The 12,982-nt window shown below is 39.0% G+C and overlaps 2 non-coding genes and 1 pseudogene across 2 annotated transcripts; all 3 read left to right on the plus strand.

The window, feature by feature from the left end:
* The first annotated feature begins 1,235 nt into the window (after nt 1-1,235).
* LOC134952313 (5S ribosomal RNA) lies at nt 1,236-1,354 on the plus strand (annotated as a pseudogene).
* Nucleotides 1,355-5,838: 4,484 nt separating this feature from the next.
* On the plus strand, nt 5,839-5,912 carry TRNAS-ACU (transfer RNA serine (anticodon ACU)). The gene has a single exon. It is a non-coding gene; the product is annotated as a tRNA-Ser (tRNA).
* A 3,420-nt stretch (nt 5,913-9,332) lies between these two features.
* TRNAS-ACU (transfer RNA serine (anticodon ACU)) lies at nt 9,333-9,406 on the plus strand. Its single transcript has one exon. It is a non-coding gene; the product is annotated as a tRNA-Ser (tRNA).
* Nucleotides 9,407-12,982: the final 3,576 nt, after the last annotated feature.

Raw genomic sequence — 12,982 nt, forward strand, 5'->3', positions numbered from 1 at the left:
TGAAGATCTACCACACTAATGCATACTATGGCAATAAGATGAGCTACTAACAGTGCACGAATGCATTGCAACACTTCCAGCCGTGATAAAACCTTTTTTCCGTATATCCGGCCATCTAACAACGGTTACCTAGCAACTCCAGCCTCATAGCATAAACGGATGACTTTACTTCCGGCCTGACGTCCAGTTGAAACGCAAACTCCGGAACGCACGCGACCACATGACTTCCGGCCAAAAACGACACTTCCGGTCTGACGCGATCGCGGGATCCCGATATACAGAACATCTCAATGAACTATTCATACGGCAGCCACCTCCTCATGACTTTATATTTACACTTTCAGGTGTAAGAACATTCGCCAGCCTTCTGCTGTTTTTGATGTCTTTGATGTTTCCCTTTTTTTCATCAGCACAATTCCCTATTTAAAATGAGGGTGATGTCACTATGGACTTCCACCAATCGGAATCCCTAGTGATGTTAAGCCCTCCCAGTTCCCTCCCTCCTCTGCCTTAAATACAGCAGCTTTTTCCTTATGCCCTGACACAGTGAACAAGCCACCCTGGTGAAACGGTCCGTCTGTGCTCAGTGATGCTGAACTCTTTCTAGCTCAGATCACTTTTGGGACTCCCTGGTATTGTATGTGCCCATTTGGACTCCAGTTATTTAACTGATACTGATATATAATCAATATTGTTTTTTTCCATGTTTGCTATTTTTGATCCTTAATTATTGTTCTAAACCATTTTCTGGTATTTCCTTTTAAATGTAATACTTTTTTGCAGAATCCTTTCTGCATAAACAGGGTCTTATACCCATTTTGGTAAGCCTTTACCATGCAGCCTGTGTTTACTTTCCTTTTTCCAATTAATCGTTGATTTCATGATTGTTTTATTTCATAATTTACTTAATTTTTTGTTAATTTGTGATCTCACCACATTACCATTTCTTCTCCTTCTTCTAATTTTCCCACCACCCTTTTTTTCAATAGGTAAGCCTAACCCACCTCTCTCATCCACTGTCCGCTATATATCTATATAAGACAGTGGACAGCAGAAGGCAGGGTTTCCTCCCTATTCTGAGCATATCTCACTTCTATTTTTAGTACCCTCTCATCCAGATGCGAGACCACTCTCTGCAATGCTCACAGCAACAGAGAATCTGCGCTAGAAACTGGACAGCAGAAGTACCTTGTTGCTCACTACTCATTACACTCTCTCATTTGTGTCCTAGTGTTTATTACTGCCATATTTCAGCAGCAACGCCCAATCTCATCCGACCTTGGAAGCTAAGCGCTGATAAGCCTGATCAGTACCTAGTAGGGTGACCTCTTGGGAATATCAGGTGCAGTAAGATTGTGACCTCTGATCACAAACAGCAGAAGTGTTAGAGCAACTTCTGAAACTTACCTATTCCTTATCCAACTTTCCCGCAAGCCTTCTATTTATCTACAATTGGCTTTGCCTTTAGGCTTATTTATCAATGCTCTTTTGTATCTTTAATAATCATACTTTTATCTTAAATGCTTTGTTATCTATAAGGATCTAGCCTTTTAGCAAACAGAATCTCTACCAGGTGATTACCCTCAGTCATTTGACATTTCAATTATGAACCTCAATTATGAACCTTTGTGCCTCTCATCTATTCTCATGAGGTTTTAGACTAGGTGCTTACCTATAATTATCACTGCGGTGATTATATGTACATATCATTTACCTCTACTCCAATTTTGAATTTTGATTAACTCAGGCACCTTAATAATATTAATTTTTTGTAATTTTTTATGTTTTTCAGTATATTTTTCACCACAGGTGCCCATAATTTTGTATCAGGCTTATCCTGATTTCTGTCAATATATATGTTTACTTTGTGTTCTTGAACAATTCTTTTGTATCAAACTCCTCATCCCTTTTAATAATAGGGTAAAGAAAATTAAGTGGATTTTTTAAAGAAAACTATACTGTCAATATACTATTCAAACAAATTAAAATGGTAAAAGTTATTGTACTTCAAGTAAAAATAAAAGAGCAAAAATATCAATCCCAGTTTTGATTACTTAAATTAACAAAAAAAAATGCATATAGCAAAGGATAGTTTCAATCTGCCTACCTCTGGGTTATGGGCCCAGCATGCTTCCATTGCAGTACTTTGCTGCACATGTAAGTGCAAGAGATCCTGAAGCACTCAGTCATCATGGGAAAGTACCAATGTGTTTCTTCGTTGGTTGATGGAAGAAACATCTTACAAAAACTCTCCAGATTATTGACTTTTTAAAGTTTTTCTAGGAAACGTTCTAGATGTATGCTTATTAGCCTTTGTCAGTATGTACTTTTTACAAAGTGTCTCTGTGGCGCAATCGGTTAGTGTGTCTGGCTACTAACCAAAAGGTTGGTGGTTCAATCCCAACCAGGGACGTAATTGACCTTGTTATCCGATTTTGGTGATCTTTAAGTAGACAAGTCAAAATTTCAAACCCCCTGTTATGGTGTAGGGTACCTGGCCTTCTCTGATGTAATCAGAGTTAGATTTGATTCAGTGATTTTATAAAAACAGCTAGGAAGCACAATTTAGCAGTGGGTTGCAGAGAAAAAGAAATATGCTGGCAAAAAAAATCCAATTGAGTGATTAAACAGCTCTTCATTTTCTGGCTTTATTTTTATGCTAACAAATTTGTTCTCTGAAAAGTGTCCACAAAGCCAAGTCTCTGATTAACACCTTTGTAGGGATGGTTTTTCACCTATTACTAAATTAAACTTGCTTCATTGGAAAGGCAGCAAGATGCATCCTCATTTCAATTTCTACTGAAATAATACAGGTTGACACCAGGAAACATTAACGCCACTGCATCCTTGCTGCTTTCTCATGTGGAAGTTTGTTTAATGTGAAAACAAGGTGATATCTAATTAGCACACAGGTAAGGAATTAAGAAAACCTTTATTTAAGGGTGAAGATGTTTCTCACAAAATCGTTGCCCCAATGCATCATTGAAATTCAAGCTGGAAAGATGATTTTAATATATCACTTGTACATTTTGTATTGCTCTTCTGGTGACAATGTAGTTTGTTTTTGTCAATTACCCTTTTAATAATAGGGTAAAGAAAATTAAGTGGATTTTTTAAAGAAAACTATACTGTCAATATACTATTCAAACAAATTAAAATGGTAAAAGTTATTGTACTTCAAGTAAAAATAAAAGAGCAAAAATATCAATCCCAGTTTTGATTACTTAAATTAACAAAAAAAATGCATATAGCAAAGGATAGTTTCAATCTGCCTACCTCTGGGTTATGGGCCCAGCATGCTTCCATTGCAGTACTCTGCTGCACATGTAAGTGCAAGAGATCCTGAAGCACTCACTCATCATGGGAAAGTACCAATGTGTTTCTTCATTGGTTGATGGAAGAAACATCTTACAAAAACTCTCCAGATTATTGACTTTTTAAAGTTTTTCTAGGAAACGTTCTAGATGTATGCTTATTAGACTTTGTCAGTATGTACTTTTTGCAAAGTGTCTCTGTGGCGCAATCGGTTAGTGTGTCCGGCTACTAACCAAAAGGTTGGTGGTTCAATCCCAACCAGGGACGTAATTGACCTTGTTATCAGATTTTGGTGATCTTTAAGTAGACAAGTCAAAATTTCAAACCCCCTGTTATGCTGTAGGGTACCTGGCCTTCTCTGATGTAGTTAGATTTGACTCAGTGATTTTATAAAAACAGCTAGGAAGCACAATTTAGCAGTGGGTTGCAGAGAAAAATAAATATGCTGGCAAAAAAAAATCCAATTGAGTGATTAAACAGCTCTTCATTTTCTGGCTTTATTTTTATGCTAACAAATTTGTTCTCTGAAAAGTGTCCACAAAGCCAAGTCTCTGATTAACACCTTTGTAGGGATGGTTTTTCACCTATTACTAAATTAAACTTGCTTCATTGGAAAGGCAGCAAGATGCATCCTCATTTCAATGTCTACTGAAATAATACAGGTTGACACCAGGAAACATTAACGCCACTGCATCCTTGCTGCTTTCTCATGTAGAAGTCTGTTTAATGTGAAAACAAGGTGATATCTAATTAGCACACAGGTAAGGAATTAAGAAAATCTTTATTTAAGGGTGAAGATGTTTCTCACAAAATCGTTGCCCCAATGCATCATTGAAATTCAAGCTGGAAAGATGATTTTAATATATCACTTGTACATTTTGTATTGCTCTTCTGGTGACAATGTAGTTTGTTTTTGTCAATTACCCTTTTAATAATAGGGTAAAGAAAATTAAGTGGATTTTTTAAAGAAAACTATACTGTCAATATACTATTAAAACAAATTAAAATGGTAAAAGTTATTGTACTTTAAGTAAAAATAAAAGAGCAAAAATATCAATCCCAGTTTTGATTACTTAAATTAAAAAAAAATGCATATAGCAAAGGATAGTTTCAATCTGCCTACCTCTGGGTTATGGGCCCAGCATGCTTCCATTGCAGTACTCTGCTGCACATGTAAGTGCAAGAGATCCTGAAGCACTCAGTCATCATGGGAAAGTACCAATGTGTTTCTTCGTTGGTTGATGGAAGAAACATCTTACAAAAACTCTCCAGATTATTGACTTTTTAAAGTTTTTCTAGGAAACGTTCTAGATGTATGCTTATTAGCCTTTGTCAGTAAGTACTTTTTACAAAGTGTCTCTGTGGCGCAATCGGTTAGTGTGTCTGGCTACTAACAAAAGGTTGGTGGTTCAATCCCACCCAGGGACGTAATTGACCTTGTTATCAGATTTTGGTGATCTTTAAGTAGACAAGTCAAAATTTCAAACCCCCTGTTATGGTGTAGGGTACCTGGCCTTCTCTGATGTAATCAGAGTTAGATTTGATTCAGTGATTTTATAAAAACAGATAGGAAGCACAATTTAGCAGTGGGTTGCAGAGAAAAAGAAATATGCTGGCAAAAAAAATCCAATTGAGTGATTAAACAGCTCTTCATTTTCTGGCTTTATTTTTATGCTAACAAATTTGTTCTCTGAAAAGTGTCCACAAAGCCAAGTCTCTGATTAACACCTTTGTAGGGATGGTTTTTCACCTATTACTAAATTGAACTTGCTTCATTGGAAAGGCAGCAAGATGCATGCTCATTTCAATGTCTACTGAAATAATACAGGTTGACACCAGGAAACATTAACGCCACTGCATCCTTGCTGCTTTCTCATGTAGAAGTCTGTTTAATGTGAAAACAAGGTGATATCTAATTAGCACACAGGTAAGGAATTAAGAAAATCTTTATTTAAGGGTGAAGATGTTTCTCACAAAATCGTTGCCCCAATGCATCATTGAAATTCAAGCTGGAAAGATGATTTTAATATATCACTTGTACATTTTGTATTGCTCTTCTGGTGACAATGTAGTTTGTTTTTGTCAATTACCCTTTTAATAATAGGGTAAAGAAAATTAAGTGGATTTTTTAAAGAAAACTATACTGTCAATATACTATTAAAACAAATTAAAATGGTAAAAGTTATTGTACTTTAAGTAAAAATAAAAGAGCAAAAATATCAATCCCAGTTTTGATTACTTAAATTAACAAAAAAAATGCATATAGTAAAGGATAGTTTCAATCTGCCTACCTCTGGGTTATGGGCCCAGCATGCTTCCATTGCAGTACTCTGCTGCACATGTAAGTGCAAGAGATCCTGAAGCACTCAGTCATCATGGGAAAGTACCAATGTGTTTCTTCATTGGTTGATGGAAGAAACATCTTACAAAAACTCTCCAGATTATTGACTTTTTAAAGTTTTTCTAGGAAACGTTCTAGATGTATGCTTATTAGCCTTTGTCAGTACGTACTTTTTGCAAAGTGTCTCTGTGGCGCAATCGGTTAGTGTGTCCGGCTACTAACCAAAAGGTTGGTGGTTCAATCCCACCCAGGGACGTAATTGACCTTGTTATCAGATTTTGGTGATCTTTAAGTAGACAAGTCAAAATTTCAAACCCCCTGTTATGGTGTAGGGTACCTGGCCTTCTCTGATGTAGTTAGATTTGATTCATTGATTTTATAAAAACAGCTAGGAAGCACAATTTAGCAGTGGGTTGCAGAGAAAAAGAAATATGCTGGCAAAAAAAATCCAATTGAGTGATTAAACAGCTCTTCATTTCTGGCTTTATTTTTATGCTAACAAATTTGTTCTCTGAAAAGTGTCCACAAAGCCAAGTCTCTGATTAACACCTTTGTAGGGATGGTTTTTCACCTATTACTAAATTAAACTTGCTTCATTGGAAAGGCAGCAAGATGCATCCTCATTTCAATGTCTACTGAAATAATACAGGTTGACACCAGGAAACATTAACGCCACTGCATCCTTGCTGCTTTCTCATGTAGAAGTCTGTTTAATGTGAAAACAAGGTGATATCTAATTAGCACACAGGTAAGGAATTAAGAAAATCTTTATTTAAGGGTGAAGATGTTTCTCACAAAATCGTTGCCCCAATGCATCATTGAAATTCAAGCTGGAAAGATGATTTTAATTTATCACTTGTACATTTTGTATTGCTCTTCTGGTGACAATGTAGTTTGTTTTTGTCAATTACCCTTTTAATAATAGGGTAAAGAAAATTAAGTGGATTTTTTAAAGAAAACTATACTGTCAATATACTATTAAAACAAATTAAAATGGTAAAAGTTATTGTACTTTAAGAAAAAATAAAAGAGCAAAAATATCAATCCCAGTTTTGATTACTTAAATTAACCAAAAAAATGTATATAGCAAAGGATAGTTTCAATCTGCCTACCTCTGGGTTATGGGCCCAGCATGCTTCCATTGCAGTACTCTGCTGCACATGTAAGTGCAAGAGATCCTGAAGCACTCAGTCATCATGGGAAAGTACCAATGTGTTTCTTCGTTGGTTGATGGAAGAAACATCTTACAAAAACTCTCCAGATTATTGACTTTTTAAAGTTTTTCTAGGAAACGTTCTAGATGTATGCTTATTAGCCTTTGTCAGTAAGTACCTTTCGCAAAGTGTCTCTGTGGCGCAATCGGTTAGTGTGTCTGGCTACTAACCAAAAGGTTGGTGGTTCAATCCAACCCAGGGACGTAATTGACCTTGTTATCAGATTTTGGTGATCTTTAAGTAGACAAGTCAAAATTTCAAACCCCCTGTTATGGTGTAGGGTACCTGGCCTTCTCTGATGTGATTTGATTCATTGATTTTATAAAAACAGCTAGGAAGCACAATTTAGCAGTGGGTTGCAGAGAAAAAGAAATATGCTGGCAAAAAAAAATCCAATTGAGTGATTAAACAGCTCTTCATTTTCTGGCTTTATTTTTATGCTAACAAATTTGTTCTCTGAAAAGTGTCCACAAAGCCAAGTCTCTGATTAACACCTTTGTAGGGATGGTTTTTCACCTATTACTAAATTAAACTTGCTTCATTGGAAAGGCAGCAAGATGCATCCTCATTTCAATGTCTACTGAAATAATACAGGTTGACACCAGGAAACATTAACGCCACTGCATCCTTGCTGCTTTCTCATGTAGAAGTCTGTTTAATGTGAAAACAAGGTGATATCTAATTAGCACACAGGTAAGGAATTAAGAAAATCTTTATTTAAGGGTGAAGATGTTTCTCACAAAATCGTTGCCCCAATGCATCATTGAAATTCAAGCTGGAAAGATGATTTTAATATATCACTTGAACATTTTGTATTGCTCTTCTGGTGACAATGTAGTTTGTTTTTGTCAATTACCCTTTTAATAATAGGGTAAAGAAAATTAAGTGGATTTTTTAAAGAAAACTATACTGTCAATATACTATTAAAACAAATTAAAATGGTAAAAGTTATTGTACTTTAAGTAAAAATAAAAGAGCAAAAATATCAATCCCAGTTTTGATTACTTAAATTAACAAAAAAAAATGCATATAGCAAAGGATAGTTTCAATCTGCCTACCTCTGGGTTATGGGCCCAGCATGCTTCCATTGCAGTACTCTGCTGCACATGTAAGTGCAAGAGATCCTGAAGCACTCAGTCATCATGGGAAAGTACCAATGTGTTTCTTCGTTGGTTGATGGAAGAAACATCTTACAAAAACTCTCCAGATTATTGACTTTTTAAAGTTTTTCTAGGAAACGTTCTAGATGTATGCTTATTAGCCTTTGTCAGTATGTACTTTTTGCAAAGAGTCTCTGTGGCGCAATCAGCTAGTGTGTCCGGCTACTAACCAAAAGGTTGGTGGTTCAATCCCAACCAGGGATGTAATTGACCTTGTTATCAGATTTTGGTGATCTTTAAGTAGACAAGTCAAAATGTCAAACCCCCTATTATGGTGTAGGGTACCTGGCCTTCTCTGATGTAATCAGAGTTAGATTTGATTCATTGATTTTATAAAAACAACTAGGAAGCACAATTTAGCAGTGGGTTGCAGAGAAAAAGAAATATGCTGGCAAAAAAAAAATCCAATTGAGTGATTAAACAGCTCTTCATTTTCTGGCTTTATTTTTATGCTAACAAATTTGTTCTCTGAAAAGTGTCCACAAAGCCAAGTCTCTGATTAACACCTTTGTAGGGATGGTTTTTCACCTATTACTAAATTAAACTTGCTTCATTGGAAAGGCAGCAAGATGCATCCTCATTTCAATGTCTACTGAAATAATACAGGTTGACACCAGGAAACATTAACGCCACTGCATCCTTGCTGCTTTCTCATGTAGAAGTTTGTTTAATGTGAAAACAAGGTGATATCTAATTAGCACACAGGTAAGGAATTAAGAAAATCTTTATTTAAGGGTGAAGATGTTTCTCACAAAATCGTTGCCCCAATGCATCATTGAAATTCAAGCTGGAAAGATGATTTTAATATATCACTTGTACATTTTGTATTGCTCTTCTGGTGACAATGTAGTTTGTTTTTGTCAATTACCCTTTTAATAATAGGGTAAAGAAAATTAAGTGGATTTTTTAAAGAAAACTATACTGTCAATATACTATTAAAACAAATTAAAATGGTAAAAGTTATTGTACTTTAAGTAAAAATAAAAGAGCAAAAATATCAATCCCAGTTTTGATTACTTAAATTAACAAAAAAAAATGCATATAGCAAAGGATAGTTTCAATCTGCCTACCTCTGGGTTATGGGCCCAGCATGCTTCCATTGCAGTACTCTGCTGCACATGTAAGTGCAAGAGATCCTGAAGCACTCAGTCATCATGGGAAAGTACCAATGTGTTTCTTCGTTGGTTGATGGAAGAAACATCTTACAAAAACTCTCCAGATTATTGACTTTTTAAAGTTTTTCTAGGAAACGTTCTAGATGTATGCTTATTAGCCTTTGTCAGTATGTACTTTTTACAAAGTGTCTCTGTGGCGCAATCGGTTAGTGTGTCTGGCTACTAACCAAAAGGTTGGTGGTTCAATCCCACCCAGGGACGTAATTGACCTTGTTATCAGATTTTGGTGATCTTTAAGTAGACAAGTCAAAATTTCAAACCCCCTGTTATGGTGTAGGGTACCTGGCCTTCTCTGATGTAATCAGAGTTAGATTTGATTCAGTGATTTTATAAAAACAGCTAGGAAGCACAATTTAGCAGTGGGTTGCAGAGAAAAAGAAATATGCTGGCAAAAAAAATCCAATTGAGTGATTAAACAGCTCTTCATTTTCTGGCTTTATTTTTATGCTAACAAATTTGTTCTCTGAAAAGTGTCCACAAAGCCAAGTCTCTGATTAACACCTTTGTAGGGATGGTTTTTCACCTATTACTAAATTAAACTTGCTTCATTGGAAAGGCAGCAAGATGCATCCTCATTTCAATTTCTACTGAAATAATACAGGTTGACACCAGGAAACATTAACGCCACTGCATCCTTGCTGCTTTCTCATGTGGAAGTTTGTTTAATGTGAAAACAAGGTGATATCTAATTAGCACACAGGTAAGGAATTAAGAAAACCTTTATTTAAGGGTGAAGATGTTTCTCACAAAATCGTTGCCCCAATGCATCATTGAAATTCATGCTGGAAAGATGATTTTAATATATCACTTGTACATTTTGTATTGCTCTTCTGGTGACAATGTAGTTTGTTTTTGTCAATTACCCTTTTAATAATAGGGTAAAGAAAATTAAGTGGATTTTTTTTTTTGAAATTCTTTATTTATACGTGGTCAGGTACATTGAAAAGGCATTCTAGAAATACATGGGACAGGCGGCCAACATAGCCAGCGTCCAAGATAGACCACAAATTTCAGATACATAACAGGGTTAATCAGTGTGGGAAAACAGTCGAGTTCAAACATGGGGATCAGGGGGGGGGGGAGAGGAACGGGGGGGGGACGACCACATTTATATTCATACATAGTATATATCTCAAGAACAACAAGATCATAATAGAGGGGAGACAGGAAAGAGACGAAGAGAGAGAGGGTAATAGGAAGAAGAGGTAGTTGAGAAAGATAGGAGTGGGGTTAAAGAAGAATGTCGGAGAGAGAAGGTGGTAGGTGCCCATGGGTCTGCGGGGGGAGCGGGGGCAGACGGAGGGGAACGGCTAGCCACGTTCAGCGGCGAGCCAGGGGGCCCAGACTTGCTCGAAGACGTGGCCCCGGTCGTGGAGGTAATAGGTGATTTTTTCCATTGAGGCGATGTGCCAGATTTTGGTTTTAAGGGATAGTAGGGAAGGTGGTGAGGGGCTCTTCCAGTTGAGGGCGATCAGTGATTTTGCTGCCGCTAGAATGTGTGAGGTCAGCTTTTGGGAGAATTTATTGAGAAGTGGGGGGGGATAACACAGTAGGGAGATCCAGGGGTCTTTCGGCAAAGGAGATTCTAGAAGTGAGTTGAGGAGGGAGTGGACCAAATCCCAGAAGGACATGATAACCGGGCAAGTCCACCATATGTGGAGCATAGTACCTCTAGCTCCGCAGTTCCTCCAGCAGGCCGGGGAGGCGGACGGGAAGAATTTGTTGAGACGGTCGGGAGTGTAGTACCAGCGATAATAAACTTTGTAGGCCGTTTCCTTATAGGCGGTGGCAATAGAGGATTTGGCAATCCCTAGTCTCATGTCCTCCCAGTCTTCGGTTTCGGGTGGAGGCCCGAGGTCCCGTTCCCATGCGAGTTCATGGGGCCGGGATAAAGGTAGGGAGGATTCCAGTAGGAGAGAATAAAGTTGGGAAATTATGCCTTTGGATGAGTGGGAGTTGACACATAGGGATTCAAAGGGAGTAAGGGCACGAAGTAAGGCGGTGGGGGGGAGGGAGGTTAGAAAGTGGCGTATTTGTAGGAATTGGAAGGGATTGAGTGGTTGTGAGGGGATTTTCTGCTGGAGGTCAGGTAGGGACAGCCATTGGCCCCGATCGGCAAAGTCGATTGGGAATTTAAGGCCCAGTGTTATCCACGCCCGGGATCTCGTACTCAAGAGTCCGGAGGGGAACATGGGGTTCTGCCAGATGGGGGTCAAGGGTGAGGGTGTAGTAGTGAGACCCCACTTCAGAGAGAGGGTGTCCCAGGTTTTAAGGTTGAATTTGATGGTGGGAAGAAGTTTAGAGGTTGGGGGTCGAGAGGTGGAGGAGAGTCCCCATAAGGGGGTCAGGTCTGGGATGCCAATGAAGGCTGCCTCAATGTCCAACCAGGATAATGACCCTGGAGGAGCGTATGAAGTGACAATGTGGGATAAGTGGGAGGCGAGGTAGTATAACTTAACGTCGGGAAGGCCTCTGCCTCCCGTGGAAGTTGATCTTTTCAGAGTGTTGGCTGCAATGCGGGGAGGCCTGTGGTTCCAAATAAAGCGTATAAGGGCTCGTTGGATATTGCGGAGAAAGGGGGCCGGGACCGCCACAGGAAGAGTCTGGAAAAGGTAGAGCCATTTGGGGATTATGGTCATTTTAACTGCTATGATCCTGCCCAGCCACGAGATGAAGAGAGGTCAGGTCGGCTAGTGTGTTGGTGAGGAGGGGCGGGAAGTTTTCTCGGAACAGGGAGTCATAGTGCGGGGTTAGGTAGATCCCTAAGTATTTAATCCTCGTGGGCTGCCATTTAAATTTAAAGTTGGCGCGAAGGGATTCAGCCTCATGTTGGGGGATATGTAGCATCATGGCCTCAGATTTGGAGTAGTTGATCTTATAGCCTGAAATAAGGCTATAGGCTTGTAGAACTGAGAATAAGTTTGGGAGTGAAATAAGGGGCTGGGTCAGGGAGAGTAGGATGTCATCTGCGAAGAGGGAAATTTTGGGATCTATCGGGCCTACCTGTACTCCGTGTATGTCCGGATGTATTCTAATTTGAGAGGCAAGGGGTTCTATGATGAGGGCAAATATTAAGGGGGAGAGGGGGCAGCCCTGACGTGTGCCATTGGAGATACTAAGTGGGGCGGATGGGGTACCATTGATAAGGACGGTGGCAGAGGGGGTGGAGTATAATGCTAGGATGCTAGTGAGGAAGCCCCCGGACAGGCCATAAGCCTCCAAGGCGGGTTTCAGGAATTCCCAGGAGATCCGGTCAAATGCTTTTTCGGCATCTAAGGAGAGCATGATAGTAGGGGATCTCCTGGAATTCGAGATATGTATAAGGTCAATAGCTCGTCTGGTGTTATCTCTTGCCTGGCGGCCCGGTATAAACCCTACTTGGTCATAGTGAACAAGGGAAGGGAGGTATGGATTAAGGCGATTGGCCAGAATTTTAGCAAAGATTTTCAGGTCTAAGTTCAGGAGAGATATGGGGCGATAGCTAGCGCAGTTAAGGGGATCTTTGCCTTCTTTGGGGATCACCACAATTCTAGCCTCTAGCATCTCAGGGGGAAAAGGGTCGCCTTGGACAATCCCATTGAACAGAGAGTGTAGGTGGGGGGAGAGAAGGGCAGAGAATTTTTTGTAATAGAGAGCCGTGAACCCGTCCGGACCCGGGGATTTGCCGATTTTTTGCATGAGTATAGTCTGGGTGATTTCATCCACCGTAATCTCTCCGTTAAGAAGGTCCAAGGCGTCCTGGGGAAGTCTGGGTAGATTAGAAGCAGAGAGAAAGTG

Source organism: Pseudophryne corroboree, chromosome 8 (assembly GCF_028390025.1).
Source record: "Pseudophryne corroboree isolate aPseCor3 chromosome 8, aPseCor3.hap2, whole genome shotgun sequence".
NCBI lineage: Eukaryota > Metazoa > Chordata > Amphibia > Anura > Myobatrachidae > Pseudophryne > Pseudophryne corroboree.